Consider the following 20,924-nt stretch of genomic DNA (forward strand, 5'->3'; position numbering starts at 1 on the left):
GAAAGTGGTATAGTGCTGGATAAGGTACCGGAGTGTCTTTCCGAGTTCCATCAGAGGCTTGTAGATATGGGATGGACCTGTTTTGCCCCTCAAACTTGCAGAGCCAATGAGCAATGGGTGAGGGAGTTCTATGCGAATCTTCAAGCCATTAGGTTAAAGAAGCCAAAGATGAGGATTCGCGGCAAAATGGTGCATTTCGGAGATGAAGCTGTGAACCAAGTCTATCACCTACAAGACCATGACATGGCCCCATTCCGTGCAAATGATTGTGCCTCGGGGGAGTGATTAGTCTCCAAATTATGCCCGGGTGAGGATATTCCATGGGCAGCTGAAAAGAGAAGGATCACGTCCAAAGTATTCACTGTTGAAGCAAAGATATGGCTAGCCATCATATGCAGTCACATCTCCCCTATGTCGAATATATGGAATGTACCGGTAACGAGAGCTCAAATGGTAGCCTCCATTCTTGATGGTATTCAGCTCAATGTTGGTGAGATTTTCATCAATGAACTGAGGGAGTATTGGCTTCAAAATGGTACATCATTGATATTCCCATCTCTTACCACTGAGCTGTGCCAACTTGCTAGGGTTGAGGAGGATCTGGGAGACAAGTAGATAGAGCCTGGGAAGCCTATCAATCCATTGAAGAAAAGAGGAGAGAGCGCCGTCATAAGCAAAAGGAGAAAGTTGGGATCTTCTTCTCAGTCCGACCAGGGTAGCCAGCCATCATCTTCTGCAAGAAGACCATTTGCTATGCTTTCTGAGGAAGTGCGGCTAATTCACAACCTAGTAGCTATCCTTCCATAGGGACCTGGGGAAACATCTGAGGGACCCTCTGCATTCATTTCAAAGAAAGAATTTCAAAAGTATATTGATGATCAGAAGAAGCAGGGGGATCACCTTAAGAAGCTAGAGAAGGCATATACTGATTTGGCCACGGCACACGGTACTTTGAGCACTTCCCATGACAAGCTAGCAAATGCACACACCAGGATGAAGAAAAGGGAGAAGAAGAGAGATAAATTCGTCACCCGCATGTGGAAGGGTGTGAAGGGGTTATGGAAAGTTCTAAAGCCTCAAGATCCAGTGCCATCGACCAAGCCGGAAGATGTTGATGATGCTCCAGTTCATTGGTTCGAGGATGAACAAGAAGAGGAGGATGCGACTGAGTCCGACAGAGAGGAGAGCACTTGATGCAGTATTCAGGGAGCACTTTCCACCATTTTACTCTATTTTGTTTAGTTGCATTAGAGACATTGCAACGTTTCTAGTTGGGGGTGGCTTCTTGTATAACTGCTGATCTTGTATAACTGTGGATATGGTAGATTGGTATTTTGTTGGTTTTCATGTGATGTTATTGTGTTTTTATGTGGTGTGTTATATTAATATGTTTACTAGCTTCTTAAATTTTTGTTTTTATATATAGTATGTTTTATTGACTTGATGTTTATTAGCTTCTTTTTTTTAAATCGTATGTTTTATTTTGGTGGCGATATCCTTGGTTTTCTTAGTACCACGGTTCTTTTTCCGAGGATGCTAATTTTCTTTTTGAACCGGGTAATTATTAGTAAATTTTTGTCGCCTTTTCTCGATGATGGATAGCTAGGCGACTTTCTTAAGGGAATTAGTCTTGTAAGTTTAGATATAGTTTTTGGTTAGTTTAGGAAGAATAAGTGGTTTGAGTTGGGGTTTGTGCCCATTGGCCAAATTGTGGCTTGCTTGGTACCAACATGATTTAAACCTTGGCATATGAATTTTTGATCTTTGAAAAAGAAAAATGATTAAAGTAAAGATCATTGTCATGACTTTTAGACTCAATTTTTGGCTCTTTGATTCACTAAATAGCTTCTTATGTTATATGTAACTTCTTTGAGTCATTATTTCAATTGGATTTTGGATTTGTATTCCATTTGAGTGTTCATGTGCCATGTGTGGTGATATTTATTGTTAGTTCTTTTGCATCATTTGTAGTCTAGAACTTGCCCCGAATGTGCTTTCAGGCGAAATCCTAGACTAACTTGGTTTGAAAAATGATGTTAGGCCTTCCTTAGACCGCTATTGTGCCTTAAATTTCCTACCCTTGTATATTTTCCCTAGTCAACCCATTTTGAGCCTTTAACCTTTTTCTTTGGCAACCATGTTACAAGCTTTAACCCTTCGTTCTTTATTGATTTATCTTTTGGCACCCTACCTCCCTAAGTTCTTTGAAAGTATAAACATAGGCTAAAAGCCTAAGTTTGGGGGTGAAAGTGGGAAATGTTGTGATGTGGAAGTTGCTCAAAAGGTGAGAGGTAATAATAAAAATTAAAAAAAAAAGTGAAAAAGAGTAATGTTTGAAAAAAAGAAGAAGGAAAAATAAGGAATTGTGAATAAATGAAAGACTAGGTGAAAAAAAAAGCGAAGAAATGGTGGAAAAGTTCTTGAAGGAAGTGTACTTTGATTGTGAAAAATTGTAGTGCTTAGGGAGGTTTTGAGTCACTCTAACTAAAATTGTGTTCTACCTTGACCAAAAGCCTAAAATACAACCCTTTAAGTCCTAATTGATTTTGAACCAAGTTTGTCTACATTAGTGGAGAAATACATGAAGGGCAAGCCTATGGTACTACTTGTGAGCATTTGAACATCTTTGTGAGAGAGAGTTAATTCTTTTCACTTGATATCCCATTTATGTTTTGAATTGAAATTTATGAGTGTGTGATTCTCTCTTAAGTGTGAGGGCACATGAGATTTGAGTTGTGAATTTAATCCCATTTTCAATTGAGATAAAGGGGCAAGTTTTGAAGATTTAGTGTCATGACTTGATTGCTACTTTGATTTGCATATTGTTGAGCACTTGAATTGTAATGAAATTCATGAGAAGTTTTTGGTAATTCATATGCTTTGTATTAATTGTTGGTACCAATCGAATTCATGTGTTTGTGCTTACAGTAGACCTTTTTGACTTGGCATGATATGGATGCACTAGTGAGTTAAATACTTGGGAGGAGATTTTGTCGCTTTCGTTGCTTGAGGACAAGCAATAGTTTAGGTTTGGGGGTTTGATAAGTTGGTATTTTACCAACTTATCTTGTCTTTAAGCGTATATTTTTGCTATGTTTGAGTGATAAAATCATGTGTTTAATGTCGTTTACTTCTATTTTATAGGTTCTCTACGATTTAGAAGTGATCATGAAGAAACCAAGTGAAAACGAGTCAAAAAGACATTGAAAAGAAGAAATGTGGAAATTGGCCTCAGATGTCGCAATTGCGACATCAATGTGGAAAATGCGAAGGCAGCAGAGGTCGCAAATGCAATGGAGAATCGCAAATGCGAAGTCAAACCAGGCAGTCAACCTTCGCAAATGCGAAAATCTCCATTGCAAATGCGAAAAGTCAGTGCACAGTGTCATGTCCGCAATTGCGAACATAAGATCGCAAATGCGATATGCAACAGTAATCCACGGGTTCGCAATTGCGAACTAATATTCGCAATAAATTGTGCTTCAGTTCTTGCATTTATGCCATTTCACATTTTTTGGCCCCAAACCCTTTAATACACAACCTAGCTCATTTGTAAAATATCTTTGGCTTAATTTTCAGTCCTTAGACTAGAGAGAAACAAGTTTTGGAAGTTAGGGTTCTTGCACACATACTTGGGTCTTGAAGATTTGGAGCTTTTGATTGAGAATTTCTTACCTATTTATGTTCATTTCTTCATTTCCTTGCAATGTATTGTATATCTAAGTGTGTAGTATTTTTTTTCAAACACTTGAATCTTATTTATGGGAATATTCATATTTAAAGTGTGGATTAAATATCTTGTTGTGCTTATGTATTGAACGATTTTTATTTATTATGAATTGAGTTATTATTTTTTTAATTATTCTTGTTCTTTAATATTTCCGATGGGATTAGATAACCCTAGGACTCGCCCATTTACTTCGAATTAATTTTAGGAAAGATAATTTGGGGTTGGGAAAGATTAATTAACAAGAACTTGAGGCTTTAACCCTCACTTTATAGATTCTACCTAGGGATAGGATTGAACTACTTGTAGCCATAATCGGGTGTGCTTAATCTCTTAATTATTTTAGGGGTAATTCAATTAGAAAGACTTGTTAGTCTTTGGAAAAAGCTAATATAGAATTATTACTCGAGGCTAATTAACATAAACTCACGCATATTTATAAAATCGTGAAATACATTGGATCATTACTTGAGTGTAATTCCTTGTGTATCCATACTTGTAGCCATTGATCATTTTACTTGCTTTCTAGGTTAGTTTACATTTTCGCAATTAGTTATAAATATTTTCTCAAAACCATTCTAAGTGTTTGGCTTGGCATAATAAGTGATAATTCTCTTATACGCCTAATCGCCTACATATTGTTCTCTGTGGGATTCGACCCCCACTTAGAGTTGGCTAAATTACTAGTCTACCAAATTTGAGATACCCCCAATTTAAGTCTTGACAAATATAAAAGTTTAACCCATTGGTTATCCATTTTTTTAAGTGGATAATATAAATCTTAAACATATTTGACCTAATTTTAAAAAATTTATTATTCAACTCATTTTTAGTGGACAATATGAATAAATAATTATTTTGTAAATTTATTTTGCCACCACTACTTGGGGAGTATAATCTTTAGGAAAAGCAACTGTCACGGGCGACAATGAATGTCAGCTTATGTAAGAAAGGTCGAAAAACAAGTGTATATGTATGCAACCACTGAATTCAAAATTCAAATGACCACCAAATGTAACGAACATTTGTGGTTCTCAAATGTTTTGGAACATAATTTATGAGAATTAACTTAAATAGCCGTTAACTCAACCGCTTAAATAAAAAATAATCGATGAACATATAGTATATGTATAAATTATATATAATATGTGTATAATCATATAAAATTAGTGTAATTTATGTATATTAGTTAGGAAAAAAATAGTAAAACCTGCCAACTATTTATGTAAAGATTCAATTTGATGAAATTTTAGATTTAAATGGTGCACCATCAGTGGATCTGCCGAAATGTTAGGCCTTGTCCGTGGCTTCTTATGGATTAAGATTTTTAGCCCAATAGAAGAACCCAAACGCATTCTACTGGATCTGCAAAGGTGCACATGATAATTTGGGTTTCTATGACGAAGAATTAATCTAAATAGCGGCCTACCCAAGCACTTAAATAAATTTAAAATAGCCATTGAATGTATCATATATGTCTAATTCATGTATAATATGTATATAATAAAAAGGACAGACCGGTGCGCTAAGCTCCCGCTATGCGCGGGGTCCGGCACAAGGGTTTGTTGTACGCAGCCTTACCCTGCATTTCTGCAAGAGGTTGTTTCCACGGCTCGAACCCGTGACCTTCTGGTTACATAACAACAACTTTATTAGTTACCCCAAGGCTCTCCTCTATAATATGTATATAATAGTTTATAATTATTATATAATCAATATATACTGATTAGAAAAAGAAAACAATGAATTCAACCGGCTATTTATGAAAAAATTCCTATTCCACTGGTAACATGATTTGGGCCCCACGCTAAGAACCCAAAGGTTCGTGGGTCAAAGTAGTTAAGGTTGAACATTGAGGACATAATTCTTGCGTGTAAAAACTATGTTTTATTTGAGAAAAGTTATAAAAACTAGCAGTAAGCACATTGCCCGGTGGATTAGCAAACTAAAAAATAAAAAGTTTCCTGACATATAATGCATCTCTTTTTCTACTTTTTTCCTCCAAGGGTGTGTTTGGTATGAAGGAAAATATTTTTCGAAAAATGTTTCTACTTGATAAGTCATTTTTCTTGATTTGCGTGCTAAACACCGAAAAATAAATAAGATTACTATTTGTTTTCCAAGAAAACATTTTCTTGAAAAACACTTTCCACGGAAAACATTTTCCGTTATACCAAACACACCCCAAGTGTTCTTTACGTAAATATTCTATGCCGTATTGTCCGCCTAAAGAAAAGAATTAACTGATCCAAAAATAATTTGTTGTCAAGGGCGAATAAATTAAATACGTGGAAAGACTTATTCGTACCCTGTTATTGCACTAACCAAATTAATACTATAAGACAAGTGTCTTGCACATTTTATTTTGTTTAGCATTGATATGTATTCACAGTTTTAATTTGTGATGCATATGATTATATTGCTTAGCCTGGTGGAAATAAGTGTTTTTTCTAAAATTCGTGGCTGGCTTCCCTGCCTTATGAGTTGTAATAATTCTATATAAATAAGTTTTGGTCCAATTTAATAGGCTACCCAGAGAAAACAAAGAATTTAAGTACTGACCTTATAACAATTAATTCTTGCACAAAAAACAAATGAAACATACATGTGGCTACTATGCTCTATGGGTTCGTTGCGGCATGGCATTCATATGAAAATTAGGATTGGTAGGACAACCTTTTTGTGATAAGAGTAAGAAACGATAAATATATCTCACGTGTGCAACTCAACAATTTCTGGTAGGATGGTTCAATCAATGTTCCCTTACCAACTAGCCATTTGGACGTTTTCATGCTTGTGATTTCACACTGCAACCATATTAAGTTTTTGTGAGAACAAGCTGGGCAGCCTTCACATGGCTATTGTTCTTCATGTTTTCTTCATTAAAACCTTTGCTGTTTTCATGGAAGAAATAATTCGTAACTTTATTTGGACGTTTAGCTCTTTGTTCACAAAAGGCCATAGCCAATTGGCCAATGAGACTGACATTTTGTCACCCACTGCTTTGGCCAAGTTAAGACCAAAAATGGTGGGAATATATGGATCCCAATTTCTGATCAATCTGATTTGCCGTGAGTTATATATATTCTCTAACTGCTCTGGTACCTTGGTTATCTTGTCAAACTTCGTTCCTTCCTTGGACGCAAGTTGTTTTGGTTTAGTGGAACTTAATATATTATTATCAACTTAGACTTTCAATTATATTGTACAATCCTAATTCCCAAATTTGCATACGCCTGACTTGGACTTGTCGAATTTAATTAATCTGTGTCCTTGGGAAAGAGATTAACTTCCTCATACAAATTCTTTTACATTATAAAATTACTTAAAAGATAATTATAAATAATCGTCAATAAAAGATAGGATTAATTACTAACCTGAAGAGTATGGCTACTTATATGCTACAACAAATTAAATACAATACTAATAGTATAAGTTAAGTTTAAAAGCCCAAAACTTTGCCCCTCTAACTAGAGCTGTCAATATGGGCTTGGCCCGTTGGGCCAACCCAGCCTAGCCCGTGATTTAGCAGGGTTGGGCTAGAATTATTTGAGCTCATTCATGAACGAGGCTTTTAAGCCCGGCCCGAAAAAGCCATGGCCCGTGAGGCTTGACTGAGGCTGGGTTGGGCCGGCCCGTGGGCCTAATAAAAATATGTATTTAAAATATATAAAATATAAAATTAAAATTATATGACATGAAAAATATCAAGAAGAGTATTCCAAGCTTAAAGTTTATTATGCTCATCATATTAAAAGATCAAAGTCTTAAAACGTTAATTAATTTTAAAAATTTAATTATTTTTAATATTTAACTAACTAATATTTTATACAAATTGTAGATGTAAGTGAAAGTGAAGATGTTAAGACAACCTTCTCACAAGCGGATTCAAATATGATTGATGAAGATGATGTGTTGGATATCCCATAAGCGTCATGGACGTTCTCTTGAATAGTTTGTTTTGAGTCTTGACTTTTAGTGAATGAAATATAGTCTTGTCTTTCACTTTTTTAGTGTTTATTGTGATATATTGGAACAGTATAAGTATTAAGTTTTCAGAAATTTTTCCAATAAGATTTTTTTAGCTTTTAAATATTTATCTTTTTTAAGTTAGAGTTTAATGAAAAATATAAAATTATATTTTAAAAAATAATGGGCCGGCCCGTCGGGACCCGCAGCCCACATAGGGCTGGGGTAGGTTGATCATTATAAGGCCCATTAAAATAGTGGGCTAGCCCAGCCCAGCCCGTCAATTGCTAAAGCCCACGTGGGCTGGGCTGGGCTAGCCCGGCCCCGCCCGTATTGACAGCTCTACCTCTAACTAAGACGCATGGTAAAATATTTCAAAAAAAAAAAAAGAAAAAAGAAAAAAGGAAGGTATTTATACTTGATTCACGTAGATCCTCACAAGGTACGTGCACGTAGTAGGTAGATTAGGGGTGTTCAAAACCGATCCGAAACCGAAAATCAAACCGAACTGAAGCTTAATGGCTTACTGCACAACAACAAATCTGATTTTTAACCACGAAATTATTAGCTACGACGAAAAATTCGTCACTAATTATTTATTTTCTGTGACAAAAGTTACATTTCGTATACAAATACATGAGCCACATAGTTTTAGTGACGAAACGTGAATTTTGTAGCAAAGTTTTGTCTCCAAAAGTTTCCCTCCAAAAATATGATGGCGCCATTTTTTTAGGCATTCTTTAGCTACGAAGTGAAATTATTAGTGACAAACTATATTTGTCACTGATCCACTAAATTATTAGTGACAAAAAATTGTTCGTCTTAAAAAATATTTACATTTAAACACGAAAAGTTTTCGTCACCAAAATTAGATGATTAAATAACGACAAATCGAATTTGTAGTAAAATAAAGTAAACTTTGGCTACGAATGTTTGTACTCAACTGTGAGCATTATTTTTGTCACTAATAATCTAAAAAATCTGTGATAATCTTTAAATTATCTTTATGTAATCTGAAATTTAGCTACAACAAGGGTTTTTCTTAAAATAATACATACAATGTTTAAAAAGGCTATGAAATAATTTCATCACAAATTATTCATTTTTAGTGGCAAATCACATTTTATATTTAAAAAAATGCATGAGTCACATGTAATTCGATAATTAAGTATAATTTTTGCAGGGATAATAAATATATCATGGATATTCATTAATTTTCACCGGGTATGATTTTTCTTTTGCATCATAAGTTCAACTATTGTTTATAATTGGATTAGTAATCAAATCTACTTTATAAATTAACTAGTTACTATGTATGTACATTTTTAGTTTCGTATATTTAAAAAAAAAGTGCTATCGTTCTAAAATGTTGATATTCAAGTAAGATGGGATTATATTTAATTTGAAATTTAGAGACAGTTCCATGGAAGAAAGTTTTTATGATACTTAATTTTCTATATGAAATTAAATGAACTTGATACTTTTCAAGAAAATTGGAAGGTGCTGTAGCTTAAAAGCAGGCATATTCTACCCGAATTTTACCCAGAAAATTGACCGAAGTCTGTCGGAAATGATGATAGGCTATAATTGCATATTTTAGTCGCTTATTACACTCGAATTTACTGCACTTTAATTGAGTTTGCGCTTTAATCGCTAGTGTTTTGCACTAATTGTGTGTTTTATGCCTTGTAGGTGTGATTCCGAGCTATAAAGATGTTATGGAATGAATTTAAGTGATTTGAAGCTTTGAAGTCTGAGTAAAAGCTCAAGGAATTAAGCCGGGATCGTGTTCGGGGGTCAAATTTGATAATTAAGTACGAACGAAGGCTTGAGGAGGCATATTGCGCACTGTCTAGTAAAATAGACATAACTTTTTTCTCAGAACTCCATTTAGGCTCCACAATATATGGTTGGAAAGCTAACTCAAAGGGCTACAACTTTCATGTTTTACGTTTTTCCAAATTTTAAACGGAACAGGGTGAAAAACCGCGATTTTGCCGCGACCGCGGCAGAACCGCGGTAGAAGATGGTCGCGGACAACTGAAGAATCAGAGGGCATGTTTGGCCGCGGTTCCACCGCGACCGCGGCAAAACCGCGGCAGGAAGCGAAAATTTCAGGGACTAAAGTGCAAAATATGGAATTTTAAGTCCTAAACCCTATATTAAACAAAGGAGGCCGGCCAAGAACAAGAGGGGGACATATTTTGGACACAAATTAGACCTAAGGAGGCGGAGAGACACTACTTTAGGGTTAGACAACACCCTTGGAGGCAAGAACACATTGGGAGCAAGGCGGAGAATTCTTCTACAAGTTTTTCCTTCCTCTTCCTATTTTTCATTGTTGGTTATGACTTTTAGTANTGTACCCGGGCATTTTGGCCTGTTTTGAATGGGTTACTTTGGAAATTCAACAATTAGCCTCTTTTCATCAATAATTGACTCCAAAACCGCTCCTTAGCCTTCCTTACACCTATTTCACCTGCAAATCATGTAAAGCACTAATAAGAGCATTTTGTTGTCATTTTCCACACTAAAAGTTCACAAGAAGGTGATTATTCGGTGCGTGATTCTAGTCAAATTCACCTATTATCAGCTGTGCCTATTTAGTATGCATAACTCGGGAGAGAGTGCATATTTAGGTAATTGTTGAACAACACCACTCCCAGAGTATATGAAGGATCAATAACCGAGGGTTTAAAGGTGGGATTAAGGATAACGAAGCCTTGGGTGCGATCTGAAGTGAGCTGTATTAAAAGCCAGCTAGTGTAGCTCGGGAGAGTGCGTCTAGTAAATTGTCGTAATTACTCGGGAGAGATTTACGGTAATAAGAGTGCTCATGATCGGTAGAGAATACTTAGGCGAAATTATAGAAGACATAGCGGGAAGGATTCCGACAATTGGGGAAATCATAACTCTAGACCTCCTTAATCTTTTCTCTAACCCTCAGTATCGTTAGTTGTTAATTTACTATTTTAATTTGTTAGTTAAGTAGTTAAACACAAGAATCTTAATATCTATAGGTTAGGAATTGTTCAAGCTTGTCTTCTTGGTGATAGTGAACAGCTGTAGCTAAACCTTAGTTCTCTGTGGGATTCGACTCCGGACTTGTAAACCGGATTATATTTGCAGCGACCGCTTAGTCCTTTTTATAAGGCATAGTTGAGCGTGATCAGGAAATTTCATATTTTTTTTTTCCAGAAATTCAAAATTTCCGACCGAATTTGGACGAAAATTTCAATATGAAATCTGCAAAATCTTGAAATTTCCGACCGAAGTCGGTCAGAAATTACTTTTTAATTTATTTTACTATACCGATCGATTTCGGTCGATTTACTATAATTTAAAAGGAATTATAAAATTATTATATATTTAAAGTATTGACCGATGTCGGTCGCTATTTGAAAAATAATAAAATAAAAATTTAAATTAATACTGACCGAATTCGTTCGGTATATTTATCTTTGTTGTCAGTCAACACATTGAATTAACCGACCGACTTCGATCGGAAAATTGTGACCACCTTCGGTCGTAATGCGTTAGCGACCATTATTTTTTTAACTAATTAAAAGCGTCGGAAATCAGTTATTTTTTCTCAAATTTCGACCGATGTCGGTAGGTATTCTTGGACGAAATTAGGCATTTTTCTAGTAGTGATAATTGAATAAAATATTCCAAATGGTAATTGGTAAGTCATGCCTCTCAAACACATGACTTATTTTAATAATTTGATATGTGAGTAAATTGTGATACGTGATCAGTTTTCCTTAATTATTTTTACTTTTTTTGCATTCGTTTAAAAATTGACAACTTATTTACTGTAAAATATTAATTCAACATGAGTCATTTTAGAGCTTTATGTTGTTACTTATCATTTTCATTCTAGGAGCTATAAGACGAACTTATCATTCCTAATTTTAAAAGACCAAAAAATCACTTTATCAATTTGAAGTAAATTAGTTCTATTTCTCAAATAGTAAAAGAAAAAAGAAAAAAAAGAAAGTTAAATGACAATATTGGACACATCATCCCCAACTTTACTTCACACACTAGGGAATAATTAGATAATTCAATTAAATTTTTCAGATCCCCGCTTGTTTACCCACGTTCAGAAGTTATGAAATCAACTAGGGCTCAATTCCCGCGCCTCTAACTCAGGAAATCTTTCATAGAGCAAGTGGCGGGCGCCCTCTCTTCATCATATTCTCTACAGGGCAAGTCGCCACAATCCGAACAACAAAGGTTTGTTCTTCGTCATATATTCCCCTTTCCTTTTTCATGATGCTTGGTTTTATTTGGGTACAAAGAGATTTTCATATTCTAATTCCTCATCTTAATCTGGTTCTAAATCCTAAACAGTTTTGTTTTGTTTCCAAGTTGTCAACGAACAGATGGATTATGGTTTCGATTATACGTTTGAACAATTGAACAGTCCCGAGGTCTGAGGCTGAGAACCTTTTTACTTATTAGAAAATTTTTGTAGGGGTTTCACTTCATTTACATACAATTTCATCCAGAAAATTCCTAATTCTTAATTTTAAAATATCATTGAATCTCTTGTATCTTATCATTTGCACAGGTCACAGGTTAAGATGGTGGCAAACGGATAGATCTTATGTCTAGGTGAAGTAAATTTCCAACTCTTGTTTACTTTGATGATATAATTTCTATAGATGAGTTCAATTTATAATTTTGGTTTATTCGAGATCTTTTTGAATGGCATTTTTTCTGTATAAGTAAAATCTGGATGCAGTTTCTCCAACGAGTGCTTACACTTGCATTCTAGATTTTCTCCCAAAATTTCATCTTAATTTCTCTGTTAGAATGCACAGAATTATATAAATTTTGCTCCTCTTTGTTTTTCTTTTCTTTGCTATAATCTTATTACCACTACACTAGAATCTTTTCTTATATCAAGCGAATTCAACAATTCATATATACCTAAACTTTTTTTTTACCCTATTTATGTATTATAATTTTTCGGCAAAGGGGATTAATTTGAATGCCCTTGGCTCCCTTTAGCTCCACTACTGCTCACCACTATAAAATAACAAAATATGATTTACTTTTCTTGTGCTAGACTCTTTTATTTAGCTTTTTGGTGCCTTACAGAGCTCCGAACCTGCTTTGGCATGTAAGGTAACATGATCTCATTCTTCATATGAAATGATTAATGGAATATCTTTAACAAGAAAAATTCTAAAGGGTTTTCTAGGACTAGATCATGCTCTCTGTTATAGCACATTTGTTGAAGATAGTTAATGTCAATTTGGAATCTGCTTTCCAACAATTGAGTATCCAGCAACCAAGTATGACTAAAATTTTATGACATTTCTTAGCTAGATGGAATGATGGCTTGTTCAGTAGTTAGTAGGACTTTTGATATCCAAATTTAGGCTAATATTTTGAGCCACAATGTGGAGAAAGTCATCTTTTTAATATGGCTTGCAATTTAGATATGATCTTATATATCCGTCTGGAAAGCGAAGTTGTGAAATCCATTGTTAATGATGTGTGTAGGAACAAGCAAATGGAGAACATTAAGCTATAATCTTAAATCTAAATCTGGGGATACATAACTTGAGATGGACTTGCTGTTGCATCTAGCATGTTGGGTAATTCCTTTTCCCTTTTCAATATTCACTTATACTCTTTCCTCTATTACAATACTCTTGTCTTTGCTAGTTCTTTATCTAGATTCTCCTTCTATGTGACTCAATTGATCCTTCTAGCAGTTTTATTAAAATTTCTCACCTATACTACTGTTAATCATACGTACGATCTGTTTGGAGAAAAATTTGAGTGATCTTTTGCTTGTTGGTTTGGCTGATGAAGTTAGAGTGTGAATAATGTAGAACATTAAAAATGACATAGTAGTTAGTTGGAACATCATTCTGTAATCTCAACTGTGAAGGTTTACAGATGGTTCTATAGATCAACAAGGTCTAGGAATTTTATCCTTGGGTTGCAGGCTATATTTCTGATACTAGAGTAGGCTACAAGTTATAGCTTTGTTAAATTCAGAGGTGGTCTTACTGCTAGTCTTGCCATTGCAAGTCTTTTCATTCCAAGATAAAGAGGGTGCTTGGAGGATTTTATATAATGAAATCAAGATAGTTAGGAGAATAAATGGGGAGCTTAAGTTGATTGTTCAAACTGTGCCCGAGATTATCGAAGTGGTTGGCAATGCACGCGCAGAGCAAGTATTAGACTTGAATGAGGATGGTGAAAAGGAGAAAGTTAAATTAGTGCTAAAATCAGTGTTTACTGAGGTAATGTCAGCAAGGAAGGATATGATTACTGAAGTGATAGCCAAGCTGATTAGTCGCCTACACATAAAAAATCAGGCAAGGCAGCTGACTGAGAAATAACAAGTGGTCCTAAGACTCGAGAAGCAGTATCCAGCTGATGTTGGTGTCTTGGCTGAATTCTTGTTAAATTATGTAAAACTCAAATCTGGTGAAGCTTTGTATTTAGGGGCAAATGAACCTCATGCTTATATATGTTGTGTTTGTGTTGAAATCATCGCAACATCAGACAAGGTGGTATGTGCTGGCTTAACTCCAAAGCACCGGGATGTTATAACTCTATGCTCAATGCTCACTTACAGACAGGGTTTTCCTGAAATTCTGAACGGTACTGCAGTAAATCCACACACTATGTGGTTCGTCCCTCCTTTTGGTGAATTTGAGGTCGATCGTTGTATTCTTAATTCCCAAACAATCAACCCTGAATTCCCTGCTATTCCTGGTCCCTCTATTTTTTTGGTCATAGAGGGAGAGGGAACAATGAACACATCATCAGACGAGGTTGTTTGTGAAGGTGACGTCTTATTTGCACCAGCAAACACCAGCATTACAGTTGCAACATCTTCTGGTTTGTACTTATATAGAGCAGGAGTAAGCAGCAACTTTTTTGAGAAGTGAGAGTTGTGCTACATCTGCTATAATTGGCCGATCCAACCTTGTAAGTCAATTGTTTCTTATATTCACACAAGTATATGCTTTTATGTGAAAAGATAGACTATGGAATTTATGTCTTCAATACAATGAAACTCTTTTTCCATTTTATTCATTCAATCTTTTTTTATTTTAAAAAAATTTCATATCATGTTGATATTCAATTTTATTTTGTCATTTCAGGTCATATGCTATGATGTTCAGAAATTTGACATGTGGAAGACTTCACTATAATAAAGATTAGAGAAATTTTTATGCGTTGTGTATCGTCTATTATCGTAGTAGCTATTACCCGTTGTTGGACACAAAGTGACACTAATAACTATTAGATTAGAATAGTTTACTTTTTGTTGTTGTTGTTGATACATTTAATGAAATGTATTAGTATTATTTTTGAATCTAAATAGGCATAACTGCTTTGTTTGGAAAGTTCCTTATTCATTTTTATTGGCAATAAAAAAGTTGTTAAATATACTATTTGTCATAGAACAACCTTTTTATCAATAATATATTTCATTATATGACTACGAATTAATACTGTATTTTATGACAATTGTAAGTGTCACTAATTATGACACTTTATGGCGACAATTTTGTATTGTCGGTAAAAGCAATTTTTTTAGCGACGACATGATAGTTTTCAACTACAAAATTGCAATTCATTTTTGTAAAAGCAAAGTCGTCACTAATTTATTCATTTAGGGACGAAATATTTTTTTGTATATAAAATATCGTCTTAATTAGTGAGGAAATCACGTTTTTTTCAGCTACGAAATACATGTAACTTTAGAGACAATTAACTTTGTCACTAATTGAACTAAATAATTAGTGACAAGGTAGTTTCGTCGGTATTAATAATTTTTTTAGTGACGAAAACACATTATCACCTACAAATTTTCAATACTTTTTCTGACAAATAAATTCGTCTTAAATAATGTGCATTTGGGGACGAAAAAAGAGTTCCGTAGTTAATCTATCTTTATTTAGCGACGAAACACTAAGTTGTCTTTGTATACTTTTAGTGACCCACTTTTAAGGACGAATAATTGACAAAAAAAATGTAAAATAAAAATGTATTGCTGGTAACGGCTTAACGGACGGGGAACAGATTGAATTTTGTCGCAAAAAAAATTTCGTCGCAAAATAAAATGTAACCGATAACCAAATTTGTTGTAGTGCTGGTAACGACTTAACGGACGGGGAACAGATTGAATTTTTTTATTAACGGCTTATCAGTTTGGGTGCGGATTATTCAATTTTCTTAACGGATAATCCGTTAACCCGTTAAGAATATAAATATATATATAAAATTTATTTTTATTTATATATATTAAATATAAAAAAACTAAAACCCTTGAAAATGAATAACAAAAACAAACCTGTCTGTATTTCCTTATTCCTCTTGGTTATCTGAGGTCTTGACTTTCTTTCTTTCTTTACTTCTTATCTAATCCAAGTTTTCATAGTTTCACCTACTTGGTTTAAGGATATTGGATTAACGAGTTTAAACCAGTCCATGTTTGATGTTTTTAATAAATGTTCTTTGAAAAGCATTTCCTATTTTATTCTTTACTCTTCCTTGCATAGGGGCTCTATGGAAAATCACTAGTTATTGTTTACCAGTAAGAATAATAGTGTCGAAGAGGGACGAATTTAGTCAAATGGGATGTGCATTTTAACACCCCTTCGATCTGGAGCAATCGTCCCATCGGCGATATTTAGTGAATTCACACCTGTTTATTTGAAACAGTGTTCTCAATTGCTTTTATGGCATTAAACTTACCTCTGCATTTCTTCCGATTCATGCTCTATAATCAGTTCAGCTATTTCATGTCCAGCAGGGAAAACACAATTTAGTGAAGATGTATATTAGGCCGATAAACCGCCCGATAAGAGCTAATCCGATACCAATCCGCCCGATATCTTATCGGGTGGCTAACGGATTAATACATTTAAAAGCCAATAATCGTTAAGTCAAACCGTTAAGAGTAAATAACCGCCCACATCGCCCGATAAGCAGCCCTAAGGTAGATTGTATTTTACAGTCACTAACTTAAACATTTAGATCCGCATCTATTTCGAAAGATAACCAATACCCCAAGTTAAGCATGTATGAAACATTTAGCTGGTTTACGCAATTTTATGTTCTTTTTAATTTTTGCATTTTACATAACTCAAATACTTTATTACTAATTATCACTGTGAAAATCGAATGCCCTAAAAAGAACGAGGAGAAAGATAAGCCACCTCCCAATTAAATATAAGGGAAGGGGAGAGAAAGGCGGAGCCAGGATTTGAATTTGTGGGTTCAGTATTCTAATTCTTTTAAGTTATTGGATTCTAAATTAATAATTTGTGTATAATTCAATAAATTTGTAAGACAAATATAGAGTTTGGACAAAAGTTACTGGGTTCAGCCGAACCGGTATTGGAAGGGCTAGCTCCGCCCCCTTGGTAGATATCCTACACTTAAATATATAAAACAACAGATAAAAGGACTTGCGTTAAAGCTAGAAAGTTTGCTATAAAAAGATGCATTGTGATAATTGATCAATTAGCCCAACCAAAGCTAAAAAGTCTCTTTGTTTATTTGGGATCTTTGTACAATAACCATCCGGATTCATTATTTGCTTTTTCTAGTCGGTGTATATAAATTATTTACTGGTTAAACATGATTATACACATTATATATAGATTATAAATATATTATCGATCCGTCGGGTATTATTAGTTTAAGCGACTGGGTTGAAAGCTATTTAGGTTAATTCTTGTTATTTTTATCTTTAATATTTCTTTTCTCTTTCTCTTAATTGGACCAGCTTCAGTTTGGTCATAGTCAATTTTGTTCCCATGTAAGAATGAAGAGCCAAATAAATAAAAATGTACCATGCATGCCCTTGACTGTTAGTTGCCTCTTTTCAAGGTTTGTGAAAGTACATTTAATCTACCATCTTAAATATCATGCCTGCCTCTTAATGTTCCAGTCATATTTCACAATCGAGTATTGAAATCGGAAAAATGATATAGGAGACATAGAATAGTAATCTCTTGACTACAGAACTTTCCCAATATGAAGAATATACATACATACATACATACATACATATATATATATATATATATATATATATATATATATATATATATATATATATATATATATATTCCTTTTCTTTACCTAAGTCCTACCAACCTTGTGGAGAAAGAGATACAAAGTAATAATTTGAGATAGGCACAAAAAAAGGAAGAAATAAAAACTCTTCCAGAAAATCCTACAGAGTACTAATAATTCATGTGAATGGCCCGCATGAAAACCAAAGTCTACTTAATAAAGGAGTTTTTCTGCAGTGAGTGTCTCACTGGATACTCATATGCAATAATTTCTAATCTCTTGTAATTATGGTTTCTCTGATTTGCACTTCATTTGGTCCAATTTTAACAGCTAACCATTGAATTTGACTGTCAAAAAAGTTATCATAGGCTTTCACTAAACCAAATGCTAGTAAATCACATTATAAAATCTACGTTTGATAGCTGTTCAGTTAATCTGGTTTTTCTTTTCTTTGTTTTCTTTTCTATGTTGGTCAATGGCAATCGCGGTCTATCATGTGGTAGGGCAAACTCTAAACATTTGTAGAACACCTGTACGTACTATGTTGTCCATAATTAAGATCATTCACCTGCCTGCCCTCCCTTTCTTTCTTTCTTTCTTTCGTTTTTTTTTTTAATTTTAATTTTTACTTAGTAGTTTAAATGTTAGAATTTTATAGCTTTGACATAAAATTAGTCTTTGTCATGATCCAAATCTCCCTCTGTAAGACGTCGTGACGGCACCTAGTCTCTACGATGTTAAGCCAAAAAAATTGCGGAATAACAAACATGAAAACAGAATTTAACAACTAAACTGCAACAGATAACTATAAAATGATAAAACGTCGTTCGGCATGTACAAGTAACTCAACACTAGAGTATACACAGAGTTCCCAAAACACGGTAATCATAAGTCACAAGCTACAGAAGAAAACTAGTATCTCTATACACCTGATCAGTCTAAGAAAGTACGGAAAGGTAAACGATATAAGAGGGAATTGAGGGGGACTCCGAGGTCTGCGGATGCGGGCAGATATACCTTGAAGTCACCAAAATTTTAATGCAAAATCAAATATCGGATGAAAAAAATAAAAATAAAAATAAAATAAGATTAGTATTGGGATCTCGCCATTGGTATTCGTATCAATGCAAAATTTCAAAAGCAAGTTAAACAAATGTAAAAATACCACAATGCGGTAACATGAAATAAATTGAAGGTTCTTACTTACGTGAAGAATAAATAAAGTCGCTGGTTGATCCCTCCTAAAATTGGGTGAGGATAAAAAAGGTAAAAAGGTACTTTGATTTGTATTCACTAATGACTCGATTCGAATTCACGACTAGAAGACAAAAAACTTGTTCGCCCCACGACCAACCCTCTTTAATGCCTAACATAATAGGAAATAATCTACATGTCGTCAAACAATATTACACACCAAACTATATTAGATTATTATAATAAGAATAAAAATGACGTCATAATTTAACTGACAACAGTTTAATTATATAAAGACATAAGTTATTCATTTGATTGATATAAATACCAAATTATGAGAACTTTTTCCGAGGTACAAAAAAATAAAAATTTGATCGAGCTAGTTATATATAAGAAAGAGTATACAAGGTCAAATATACTCGTAATTAAGAGCCTGTTTTCTATTATTATATTAATTAATCTCTAATTATTAAGATTAGCACAGAGACTTGCCATGTGGCTACATTGCCACATAAATGCAGCTTCATAGAAACCCAAAACACCCAAAGAAGTTCCTACGCCGCATAACCAAAATGAATCATGGCTAAAGAAAAGAGAAACAAATTCCCTTTATCAATTCGCCGTCAGGTCTATTTTATGTGCGAAAATTATGGTGTTGAAGTTTTGAAGTAATTTTGAAGATGAAGATGGGTGATGTTCTCCTAAAGAAACTATCGTGATTACAAGGATAAGTTTGGATTTTTTCCCTATATAGTGTTAGTCTGTTAGTGACTAAGAGAAATGTCGAGCCAAAATTGCAATATTGAGGAGATGAATGAGCCATCTTTTCAGAAAGTATTAGGACAAATATAAACCTTTTCTCTGGAAACAATCTATACATCACTAATTACAACACTGTTAATCTAGGATCCAACTCCTCTCCATTTCTCGAAGTTCCTAATTGGATTGAAAACACTTGTCAGGGTTAAAAATTAAAGAATATAATTTAATTGGTTAAAATAAAGCCCATGATTAAAGTATTTAATTTCTCCAAGTTTGTTTCACCTTAAGCGCGCTAGTAAGTATAATATTCTATGGTTTTATATTTTGATTCTAAATTATTTCACACAATAAATAAGAAATCTGCTTTTAAATCTACCACTAAAGATATCGTTGTTTTAAGGAAAAATACATACTTTACTCATCGACCTTGTACTCAAATTACTCTTACACACTTGTTAAACACGGGAATAGGATTACACACCAAAACTTTTAAAAGTGTGTCAATTACACACCTCTTTTGTCATGTGTCACATGCGTGTATTACACATAAAAGAGGCGTGTGAAAACTAAAAAATTCACCTAAAATTAAGTGTCCCCCCCCCCCCCCCCCCCCCTTAACTATTTCCTTTTCAAATTTAAAAAAAAAAAATAATAACTCATGTCTAAAAACCATCATTATTGACTTTTTGAAAAAGCATGAAAATTTAGTCGGGTCTTGTTTATTTTGATGTTCCATGACCTAGAAAATTAGTTTGAATTGGCGATTATTGTTGAGTAAAAATTTACTTATGCAATTAATTTTGATAAAATTTAAAATAACATTAACAAGTTTGAAACTTTGGGTTTGAGCTTGAATTTGAAATTTGTATAAGAATTTGTGATGGATGTTGTTAAAAGTTGTTAAAAGTCGGCAAAGAATTGAATCTATAGTTAGAAGAAGGTTCTTGTGGTGGAAGGGTTGGTGGATTATGGTAGTGGAGAAGATGATGGGGTTGGGAAGATGGGGAGGGGCGGTGTTTTTCTTTTCTGTATTTTGTTTATTTGGGAAGATNAGGGGCAGATGTTTTTTTTTTTCCAGTCTTTTTCTTGATTTGACACGTGTCAGATGTTGATTGACGCGTGTAAGACCAATCTTTAAGCAGATGTGTTCAAACACCGAAGTGGTGTGTAATTGACACATGTTTAAAAGTTTTGGTGTGCAATA

At 34.1% G+C, this 20,924-nt stretch overlaps 1 pseudogene; it reads left to right on the forward strand.

Moving 5' to 3' along the window:
* The first annotated feature begins 12,084 nt into the window (after positions 1–12,084).
* On the forward strand, positions 12,085–14,619 carry LOC109207424 (annotated as a pseudogene).
* The last annotated feature ends 6,305 nt before the right edge of the window (positions 14,620–20,924 follow it).

Source organism: Nicotiana attenuata, unplaced genomic scaffold (genome assembly GCF_001879085.1).
Source record: "Nicotiana attenuata strain UT unplaced genomic scaffold, NIATTr2, whole genome shotgun sequence".
Taxonomy (NCBI): domain Eukaryota; kingdom Viridiplantae; phylum Streptophyta; class Magnoliopsida; order Solanales; family Solanaceae; genus Nicotiana; species Nicotiana attenuata.